We start from the raw sequence: 10,699 nt of genomic DNA, 5'->3' as shown, positions 1-10,699 counted from the left end.
TGCTGCTGCCGCCGCCGCCGCCGGCCCGCACCCCGCCCCCTCCGCCCCCGCCTCCTCCGCCGCCGCCCCCGCCCGCCGCTGCCCTCGCCGCCGCCGCCCCAGCAGCGGAGCTACGAGACTTTGCAAAGTTTGGGCGCGGGAGGGCTCCGCTACAGCCCGCGGCGGGGGCCAGGCCAGGCGGGGTCCGGCGAGCGGAGCGCCGCTGCGCGGAGGCCGCCCGGGGGTCCGCGGAGCGCCGAGCCGCGCCGGCCAGGGCCCCCGCAGGCTGCAGGCGCCCGCCTCGCCCGGCCCCCGCCGCCGGGGCTGCCGGGCCCCGCGCAGCGCCCCCGCCGGACACGGCGCCGCTCAGCGCGCCGAGCCCCCGCTGCCCGCCGGCTCCCGGGCGCGCAGGGGCGGCAGCGCCCGCGGGGCGCTCCGCGGGGCTCGCCCTGCTCCCGCCATGAGCGCGGCGGGACTCTGGGGCCCGGCCGCGCCGCCGCTCGGAACAAAGGCGCCGCGCTGGGGCGGCTCCGCCGGCGCCTCCACCCTCCGCTCGGGCACCGCCGGGACTCGGTCCGGCCGCGGGACAGCCGCGGGGCGGGCCGGGGCTGGCAGCGCCCGTGAGCGCGGGAGCCGCGGCAGGAGGGGGCAGAGGCCGCCTCGGCCGCCGTGCGGGGGGAGACGCTGGCCGGGACCGCCTCCGGGGCCGTCAGGGGCTCCACGGTGCGGCTCCGGTGCGGCACGTGCCTCACGCCTGCTTCCCGCCTCCGGGCTGCGGCTCCCGTTCTCCTGCCCACGCTGGGGGGGTGTTGAAGCGCTGGAGCACCGCGCTCCGGCGGCTCCCGGGCAGGCGGGGGGACCTTCCGGACAGAGGGGCTCCCCACACCGGGTGTCACCCGCCGGCCGGGTCACTGGCCTGGGGGTACCGCACAAACCACTGGGCCCAGCCGGTGCCCTCGTGGCGTCGGTAAACTCTGCCGAACCCTTAAAAACACACGGGACAGATAAATCGCTGTCGGTGTCGGTGTAATCTTGTGCAAACACATTCTGCCTCAGTTTCCCATCTTCTGAAGTGGCTGCATTTTAGAGGTGTTAGGTATGCAGTTCTTGATCTAGATCAAAATTGTTAATCAACTGCATTAAAAGTACTATTTGAATAAAGATTTATTCTCCCTATAAGGATAAAAAATGCCCAGCTGTACAGTAAGGGGTTTGCTTACATGCCTGACTTCGAAATACTTGTCAGTGCTATTTCTTTATGTACCTTCTTGTTAGATGGATAGTTGATACTTTTCCAGTATTTGAAACACTTTTTCTGAGGGGAAAAGGTTACATTCATGTAAGAATGTAATCTTAAGATATTGGTATGGCTATTACTTAGTTATACAAAATGCAAAAGTAAAGTGGAGAAAGTAATTCAATTTATGTTGATTTCTGTCCTTCCCTAGACATCATTTTTATTTGTCCACAGTCTCTTACTTTGCAGCGATCCCAGATGCACGTACCTCAAAGTACAGCACACCGCCAGTATTCTCATGGGATGTGCTGCTTGATTCTGTGTAATCTTCCTGAACAGAATATTAGCAAGGTGGGTGTGAGCTTGTCTATATTTGGAGGAAGATGTGCCTTATCTGTGAAAAGATTTGCATTTTCTGTGACAGAGCTTGCTGCAGGCCCAGCTGATTCTCCCAGGGCTGCAGGAGCTTTGTGCACGGCTGCCGTGTAATGGCATGTAGACTGTAATTATGGATGCGCAGATTGATGTCACCGAGTCTGTGAAGATTCCTACGGGGACATTGTCTGCATCAGAAATGGGAGCTGGGAATTCAGATTTAACCCAGTGCTCTACTTGCAAAAAATTATGTCTGTTTTGCTGTTCATCCAAATTCAGCTTTTAACTGGCTCAGGTCTTTTGTGAGCAATCTGTGGGAATCCTGTTGGACTCACTTCTAACTCGCACTGGAAATAGCTGATGTGGTGTCTGAAAGGAACTAATTCACTGGCTCAGGTGCCTGCTACACCAGCATCCCAAATATTTCCCCAAAATCTACAGAAGTTCTCATTATGACACACAATTCACCACCTGATAAGCCTCACTGCTCATTGGTTGGCCTTAAAATTACTCCAACATTTCTTCCTCTCAAAAGCTGGCATTAATTAAGAAGACTTAGGGGTAGCTAGTTAGCAACTTTCCAACACCTAAGTGGAAGTTACCAAGAAAAGAGAGACAAAGCTGTTCACAGAAAAGTGTGACAAAAAAATTAGACTCATAATCTGAAAAGAGCTTCCAACGGGGCAAACCCCAGAATTACCTGGTCCAAGTTCAGCATTAGACTTGCTTTATGCAAGATGCTGGACTCAAAGGCAAGACTTCCAAAGTCCTTTTGAACTGTTAGGATGTTGTCATTCTGAAATAATTTTTTTCTGGAAAAAAGGGACACATTTAAGGAAATTTAGATTTCAATAGTCTTAGCTTGTAGCAGTATTCCAGCATCAGTAGAGTCTATTCCCCCACTTGCTATGAGGGAAAAAATACAATAATTCATTTTTCTAAAAGGTCTCTTTTCATGTTAAACAAATTTAAGTGCTAATTCTACAACCTTGTATATGTTTCACAGCACCAGTGTGATAAACAGGACTGTTTATCAAGGCTGGAGGGGGTTTCTGTCAGGTCTGAGACAATACCAAAAATCTGGGTTTGCTGTTTTGCTGGAGTTACACCCCTGCTCCAGACACATTTGCTCTCCTCCTCCACACCTCCCTTTGTTGGTAGTAGAACTGAACACGTGCATGTTTATAAGTTACACTGAGATGTGCTTTTTATGCTTTTTTAGCCTGGCTGGCTATGCAGCTGATACTACTCTGGCAAAATGTGTTAAGCAGGTCTGGGTCTGTCAGGAGCAGAGCATCTCTGCCGACCTGACTGGGCTGTAGCTGTAACTGAAACTCTTCGAGCATGAGTCACTGAAGCCATTTCAGTGCAAACTGCTCTGCCTGCTGGTGAATGCTGCATCTGTTCTGGTGATGCAAACCAGGCCCCACCAGCACACATCTGTTTTGTTTCTGCTTTTAATCAGCAAAAATTAGGACTGTCTAAACTTCTGCACTAGCCACTTAGCCACATAATATAAAGTACAAAATACAAAACAGAATCTAATTAATTGTTTATTCATGTTTTAACTTCAATCTGAAATGAATACAAAACTGTTTGTAGGAAAAAAGCGCAAAATACATTGGCTTATTAATTGATCCATGAAAGAATGTAAGATTCTATCTGTAGCCCATTACATTAGTTTTCTTCCATATGACACAAGTCTGACAATGATCATGCCTTTGTCTAGTCACATTGCAAATCACTGGTTGATGAAACACATTTTTCTAAGCTTTGCAAGACAAGTTATTAGTGAACTGATCAAAAAATGTCTCAGCTGTACAAAGGCCACTCTAGTGTCATATCTACACTCAAACAAAATTTTTAAAGTTCAAAGCAAGCTCTTAATTATGAAACCTAGTGAGACTAATCGATTTTTTTGGGGTGCATATTTATTTTTTCAGCTTACATCTGAAACATGTATATGCTGAAGTATCTCAAAAAAAGCAGCTTTCATGCACTCAGTTACTCCTGCCGACAACAGAAGACTTATGAAGTTAAAACCTACAATTTTCCATTACTTTTAAATTATAAAGTTTTATATCCAATATATCAAAATTAATTAGTACCTAAAGAATTAAAATATAAAGATGATATTGATTATGTAGGAACTTAAGTTTAATTATTGTATTTACAGCTATATATACACCAAAGAACAAAAGTTTTGACAGGCAATCCAGTATGTGTGTATATGCATTAAAAAACCTCATTTGATCTTCAAGTCACCAAGACAGATAAAATCTCTCTGATAAGTAAAAGGGAACTTTCAGTTTGCCTTGTCCACTGCAATACAATACCTTTTGGAAAGGGACAAACACATGCTTGGGTAACCTTTGTAGGCTTCTCTGCAAAATGGACTTCTGCCTAGTCAGAGGTGGTCGCCTGTTGAGCAACGAACAGTGAAATGGGGACACTCTGTGGGGAAAGGAAAGAAATGCAATTTCTTGCTCTTTCTGGATCATCATCTTGAATCCTTTGCATATTCCTGTTTATCGTGGTCTGATGAAAAGAAGAGAAGCATTTAATTCCCGCACTTCATTGCTTACAAAATGCAAAATGAAAAAAAAAAAGAAAAATCACAAACATTGTTAGAAAATGTAGCAAAAAAACTCCACAATGAAATCTCTTCTGCCATCCTAGGAGAGGAGATAACAAATCCATCTTCATTCCCTCTTTTGTTTATTGTGCCACTAAAGTAGGGAAGAACACAAGAACAGATAACTAAATATTCCTAAGTACACCGTGACCTAGTTACATAGATGCTGCACTCACCCATTGCATCTGAGAGGAGCCTCCCTAATCCCCAGGCTAAAATTCACATGAAATCCAGGATTTCAAGGAAAGAATGTAGAATTATTTAAAAGATATGCACTATCTGTCTGCAAACACCAAACTGGATTAAATTACTTGGCATGTATTATGTTTAGTGGGGACAATTTTAAGTCAGAAATTTAGAGGCAGAGGTTTTAGGATGCTATACAGCTGTTCCTCTGGGGATCCTGTCATTTTCTTATCTGCAACTGCAGGGCAGGGCTCCACGTTTTGGCCCACTTGAGCTACATAAAAGAAACATCATCACAAACTCATAAAACCTCGTTGAATGCTAAAGCAAGTTGCAGAGTGCTCCTATTAAAAGGCTGTTCCGGTCATCCCCACTTGGGCTGAGACCTCTGAATCCCAGGCTGTGGCAGCAGCCAGCACTGCTGGGTGCCAGGGTCCCACCCTGGCCTGTGCCCAACAGCCCAGCGTGGAGGTGACCTCTGAGCCTTCCCAGCTGAGGTGAACTCCTGGGATTGTCAGCTGTGCTGCAATGGCTTCTAACACACTGACCTTCCCCAATGATTCTATCCTATCCTGCTTACACCACAGAGACGGAGAAGCAGTTTATAAAAAATGAGAGTGCTTTCCTCTTTAATATAGCCATTTTTCTGTAAAGTGTTTTAAAAGCCAGAATTCTTCTTATTATGAACTAGGGGTTGTCTTGCTTTTGATTTATCAGAAGAATTTTAATTGGAATACTTAGAAACTCAAGCCTGGGGTTTACTTATCCTTTGAAGCTGGAAATCTCAATCTCAAGGGATTCATTCTGCCTTGACTGTGGGTTTTGTGTAAAGCAAAGCCAGATTGTTTTATTTGGTAGAGCCCAAGCAAGCTGTTACTGACTTTTAAATATTCAGGACCTATTCCAAAGCAGGATGGTTGCTAACATGAATAATTTTAATGGAATTTTTTTATTACTATTATTATTTTACAGTCTGTGCTGTAAACTATCTTACTTCCAACTTCAGTTGTATAACCTATCATAAGGAAGGCTATGAGCAAGTAGTTCAGTGGGATTGTTTTATGCTATTGTGTCTGTAAACTGCAAGAAGTGAGGAGGCAGCACAGACTGAGGTCTGTCACCCACCTCCTGGTGATAGTTTTCAGCAAACCAGGGGAGTTAATCTCCTAGACCAGCACACCAAACTGCAAATTGTTAAAAGGCTGTAGTGAGCTGCAGTGTATGCAACACTTTTCCTGCTTTCATGTGGTGCAATAGCCTGGCAGCCCAGCCAGAAATCTGCAGCTTTACTCATGAAAATCTTTTTTTCCCAGTGTATTGCTATGCAGATAAAAGGAAATTCAAAACCATTCTATTAACAGGAGCTCTGGGGAGTCCCCATTTTATTTCCAGCTAAAGTAGAATCCAGTGTTTTAGGCAGTGATTTAAAATGTCCCACAGAGTATAATAGGAAACATTATCTTCCATTGCCCATAAAAATTTACTTTCACCCTTCAAAACTGTGGATAATTACAGTATCCAGCACCCCCTGAACCCACCTGGAATTTTGGTCAGCTTCCAGTGATGCTGGAGTCATCTCTCCAGAGAAACCCTGAGGAACTTGGGCCACTTGGCAGCACTGCCAGAAAACCATCTCAGCTGGTTCTTGCAGGGGCCTCAGAGCCACCAGGACAGGCAGGAGAAACAGGATGGGCTGCACAGTGCCAACATGTATTAGAAATAAGGCACAGTTTAATCCTACAGGTAACAAATGTTTATGCATCCCCAAACAGAAAACCCAACTGCATTTACTCGTATATATTCAGAGAAGTAACTTCAATAAATGAAAGGAAAGCAGAGGTCTTTTTTCATATATAACAAGATGTGAAGTCTGGCTTCAGGTGCAAAGGAGATTCATAGCCCAGGCCTTCATACTCCAAGGTATTGATCCCTTTATCCAAAAAACAGACAAGCTTAGACTGTAGCTTGTTGTCACTGATAAACTAAACAAAGCAATAGCAATGCTGTCACCTCAAGGAATGTGGCCATTCAGTGCAGGGGGCCCCCAGCACTCACCTGTCTGTAGCCCAGACATTCAGGTTGGTGGCAGACTCCAGGCAGGTAGCACAGCATCAGACCCCAAACCAGGGCTGCTTCTAAGCTTTTCTTTGCAATAGCAACTCCTTGGAAGATGGAGCTTTACTATTTAGTTGTTGCCACTAAGAACAAGAATTCTGGACTGTAAAATGAATCTGGAACATAACTGGAAACTGCAGTTGGTTCTTACCTAGAGAAAGAGCAACATCTCTGCTGGATTGCACTGGTAGAGCATTTTCATCACTGCACAACTGACTGTTCCCTAGTTATTTGAAATTGTTAACTTTTAAAATGTAATTTCTTTACTCTATTTAGGATTTATTCATTTTCTACAAATACTCTCTTAAAATACTTGATCATATTTTCAGCATTGGTCTGATTTTCTCAATTATCTCTCAATAACTATATTTCAGTGCTCCTATATTTGAACATAAGGAGTAAAGACTTTTGGATTAGAGTTGGTTTTATAAATAATCTCCACAGCTGGTGCTCTAAAACTCCCAGGGATAAATGTCATATAAGCTAGGAAGAACTGGTCTATAAGCAGACTCTGCAGGTAGGAACAGCTGTGATTCATAAAGAAGCATGATGAGGCTTTTGGGATTTCATTTGTCTTCTGAGAATTCAAAAGGAAAGAGACTTCATGGTTCTACTGCAGAATTCAGGCATCCCAAGTGATCAGCAGGAGACACTGACAAAGCAGAGAAGCTCTGACTGCCAGGGGTGTTCAGTGTGCTCTCTCTTGGGGGCACCCAGAAGTGACAGGGCCCATGCTCTTACAGATGCTCAGAGTAAGAAGTAAATGTATTCAGAAACAGTCATTTCCTGGACATGGAAAAAAGTTAGCAGACATTTATGTCGAATCTTCAATTCCCAATACTGTGATTTAAAACTTTGAAATACCTGTGAATATCTTCTCTTCTCCATTAAGTATCCAGTGCCAGTAAAGAATTCATATCTTTTAGGGAACAACATAGACAAAAACTGAAGTCAAACCTACCAAGTACTGCCAGATTCCACTTCCATTGATGTTTTGATTTAGTCTCCCTAGAGACCCTGTAAATGACAGCAGTAATTTCTGTAGTTTCATTTCCAGTAGTTTGCATGGGCACCACTACTCTAAATCCAGCTCTGAACTGCCCAGCCAAGTTGTTGTTGCTCTCAGGAGGCAATCAGTGATCAACCTGCCAGAACAGAAACCATTTAATCCCTCCAGAACACAACTTCCTCACTAACTGAACTTGACTGATTTCCATCTAGCATGCAGTCCTTTGTAAGAGCAGCAGTTTGCCTCCTGACCAACAGCAGCTGCATTTTCAGTCTTGTCATACATTGAACATGGGGCTCCACAGGTGTAAATGTGCTGGGGAAACTCAGCAGTGCAGCTTTGTCAGCAGCTTTCCAGGCTTTGGAGAGCAACTGCACTGAGAACCACGTGTTTCACACCCCATGAAAATAAAGCAGAGCAGAGACCTTGCATGGGTGTTCAGCAGTGGGACACAGAGATTTAGGTGGGAAACAATTCCAGGTACATAAGTGATAAATGAATACATGGTTGGGCAAGTTCTATGAAATTCAATTATAAGTTCAGTTTACTGTCTACCTCTTTTTATGACTTGAAGTGCCAGCAATATCCCTATCTGCTCAGCCTGCAGTTTTTATCTTCCTTGTTTTGAGCCACTCCTCAGAGACACTGAAAATAAAATATCAAGTAACACCTTTACTAAGGAAAACTTTTATTTCAACTGTGCAATCAATCAGTATTTAGACAGCAGTTTCATAAACATTTGGCATTTAAACTTCTATTATTTTTTGGCATGACCTTGGAGTAGTATATAAACAACCCTGGAGGGGAAAAATGAACCAACACACTAGGTAACATTTACTAGAATGCTAGAAAAAGAAAAACAAATCCACATTATTAAACAAAATAGTTTTTAAAAGACATTAAAAAGTTACATTCAAATCAGGGCAAACATTAGCTTCCCTCACGCAATGGAATTCATGGAGCTGATCCCCTGAGACAAATATAAAATTAATACAATTCAGCTCCATCCTCCATTAGCCAGTCAGCCATTGCTGCCCTTAGAAGAAAATGGCACACAGAGTGAAAGGATCCAGACCACCACAATGTCAGATACACACCTGGCTCCTACACTGGCAAGGCATTCACAACTTAAAAAAAAAAAAAAAAAAAGAAGCCAAACAATCAAAAATCAAAAAGCAACATTTGTATAAATCAGTTTTTCATATACAGTTAGTCTTCACTGAAAACACACCAGGCAGATGCAATGTGAGTATATGCAACCATGAAAAGCTGAAAACTTCTTTTTTTTGAAGGAGCCCTATGGAACCAGAGGGCCCAACACAGCAAAGCCTTAAGCATGTTTTTATATCCCTTTTGAGTCAGTCAGGAGTGGGCTCAGCATAAATCTAGAGGAATTTCAAAGAAATGAACTTACATTTTAGCCAAGCTGATTTTGTGTTCTTTTCTCTGTCAACAGAAAGTGATCTGGACTTGTATTGAAGAACTGTGGTTTCTGAAACACATGTACCAAAATGCTACATAGTGTTATTGTAGGAGGGTGCTCAGTATTTCCTGCAGGCAGGAATCCCTCTGCTCTAGAGGTTGCCTGCCATTAGCAGAGCTGCAGCAACTAGCAAGGGTGTAACAATTGCTCAAGCTAAAAACTACCACTTTAGCCAATTACTAAGTGTAATTCTGCTTTCAATTTTATGGGAATCATGTCAGTTAATTGATTTCTGTGAAATACCACCAGCATTACACCTGGGCAGCTCTCTCTGGTTGCCATGAATGGGATTTTGGGCTAAACATGGAGTGCCCTGCAAAACCTACCAATGGTCCCCATGTTAGGAGATGGAATTTTCCCTGCATGAACTTCATTAAATGAGCAAAAATTCAGAAAATGAACAAAAGGTCAGAGTTTGCTCAGAGTAACATTTTACTGAGAGCCAGCAGTAGCTCTGCTTGTGTACACCCAGGCTGCAGCAAATGAGAAGTCATTCAAGGTGACTTGATTAGCAATGAAAAAGAGGTAAACTGATTTGAAATATTCAGTGTTTACTACAGGCTAATACCAGATTCATGGAGAGTTCTCTAAGACTTCTGTCCTTTTAAAATAATAGTACTGTGAAAATTTAAAAAACAAACAGAAGCTTATTTTGTTTGTCCAGACTATGTAAACTGAAATACAAATTAATTCTCCCATTGGCTTAAAAAGAAACAGGATGAGTACCCTGATTTGAGTAAGACAAACAAGATGAAGCTCATATCAAAAGCTTGGGATTAAACCCAGAGAAGGAATGAACTATAAGAATAATTAAAAACAGGCAAAGCAATCTCTTGATACTCTTTTCTGTTAAAAATCTCTTCAGTTATCCAAAAAATGGAGAGCCAATAAAGGAAATTACTGAAAGTGATATGTAGATTTGTCAGGTTTCTCTTACAATAGCAGAGCCATTAACAAGTAACCAAGTGCTGTGCCCTGTCCTGCACAGCCCACACATCCCCAGCCCTGCTGGCTCCTGAGAGATGGCCGTGCTTTGTATTTGTTAAACATGAAGGAAGGAAGCGCACAAGTGTAGCTGGGGGCAGACTGAGCATTTAGTTTTGACTCCAGGCCTTGCTGTGGCACTGATGGGCAGACTCTCTCTTACAAACACTGTCACCATGGTAAGTCAGTTTTCAGATTCTCTCTGTAAGTTTTGATGCTTTTCAAGTCACATCAACAGTAACATTTTTGCCTTTTTTTTTTAAACGCAAGGGTTGCACATACACTCATTGCACCTGCCATGGCCCCTTAGTTCTTACAACACTCAAACAAAATCAATTCACATAGTGTAACACTAAATTCCACATTTATGTTCATCTTCCAGAACATATTTAGCAAAATTCATAATTAAGAAATTATATTTTTTTTCTCCAGGACCCAGTTTCTACAGACATAACCTAGAAGAAAAACCTGGAAATCCTGAAACCAGTCTGCCTGCTGTGTTCTGCCAGCTCTTTCTAGGCAAATGGAATGAACAAAGGGGAAAACTCATTCCCTTAGACAGCCATGGGTATAGATTTTGAAAAAAATTATCATCTGTAAGATCATATTTATAATTACATGCATTGCCTTCAAGGCTATGAAGCATTTAAACTTTTTAAATTTTGTACTGTTACAATTATGAAGGACTGATTCTGC

The sequence above is a fragment of the Molothrus ater genome, chromosome 13 (genome assembly GCF_012460135.2).
Source record: "Molothrus ater isolate BHLD 08-10-18 breed brown headed cowbird chromosome 13, BPBGC_Mater_1.1, whole genome shotgun sequence".
Taxonomy (NCBI): Eukaryota; Metazoa; Chordata; class Aves; order Passeriformes; family Icteridae; genus Molothrus; species Molothrus ater.
The sequence above is the reverse complement of the archived record's forward strand: the minus strand, read 5'-3'. Positions refer to the sequence as shown.